Source organism: Orycteropus afer, unplaced genomic scaffold (genome assembly GCF_000298275.1).
Source record: "Orycteropus afer afer isolate SDZICR_OR568_19922 unplaced genomic scaffold, OryAfe1.0 scaffold00226, whole genome shotgun sequence".
Classification (NCBI taxonomy): domain Eukaryota; kingdom Metazoa; phylum Chordata; class Mammalia; order Tubulidentata; family Orycteropodidae; genus Orycteropus; species Orycteropus afer.
In genome coordinates this window covers 1,518,664-1,519,845 of record NW_006921813.1, presented here as the reverse complement: position 1 = coordinate 1,519,845, position 1,182 = coordinate 1,518,664, and positions in this window count along the sequence as shown.

Here is a 1,182-nt window from a genome sequence, read left to right as displayed (position 1 = left end):
GGCTTATCTATTGTCAAATGACACAAAGATCTTGTGAAAAAGAACATCCTGCTGGAAGGAATCCCTAGCTGTTGGTAGACAATTTGAAATTGATGGTATCGTAGATATGATGCAAGGATCTTCCCTTGATTCCTGATATGTCGGGACTCAAAAGCATCCTAGTAGAGTTCTAAAAATGTTATTTAGTGGAAGTGTAGCCTTAGTAATTTATCCTTGAATCCTTCATAAAGGACTCTGAAAGTAGAACTCCTTGAGGACCTTTGTGTCCAAATAAGATTTTAATAAGTTGACACACACTTTGTAGGCTAAAGAGATTTTTGTGTACGTGTGGATAGGTGTGTTTAGATGGATGTGTCTTTTTTTTCTCCCCCGAGGCAAACAGCACTGGGCATCAACATTCTTTTTTTAATCTAACATTTCTATTAAAATCACAGGAGCTCTGGTAGAGTAGTGCCTAAGGCACTTGACTGTTTACCAGAAGGCTGGCAGTTCAAACCCACCAGCCACTCTTCGGAAGGAAGGTTGAGCAATCTACTTCCAGTGATACTGCCTTGGAAACCCAAGGAGGGGTCGCTATAAGTTGGGTCTGACTCGACAGCACATGACAACAACAACATTAAAATCACAATCTAAGGCTGTTTTTTTTTTTTTTTTTTTCCTTCACAACTATAATCTCTATAAGTAATCCTGGTTAAGTGCTTGATGGCTAACACAAAGGTTTGAACCCATCAGCTGCTCTGTGGGAGAAAGATGTGTAATTTGTTTCTACAAAGGTTTCAGTCTTGTAAACAGCATGGGCAGTTCTACTCTATGTCTAATTCTTAACTATTATAGTGTTTTGATGCCCATATGGGCAAATATTAGCTCCATGAACTGAAACAGTTTATATTCATGGGAAGAAAGACAATAAATATGTCTAGTGATAGTATCCCCTCCTCTTCATGTCTACTCTTCTGGCCTAGAATGATTCAAGTTTGGTCCTGATAACTTCTCAGTTGCCTATTCCTTATTGCCAAGTCATCTGCTCAAAAACGTTTATACCTCATGTCTGAATAATCATCTTCTGCATGACTGTTATTTCACCAAAGTCTTCTTGGATTCCCCAGAGCTTAATGCCCATAGACCCCAGGCCTTAATTCAGCATTCCCAACACTCCACAAGTCATCCTTCTTGTCTTTTTCA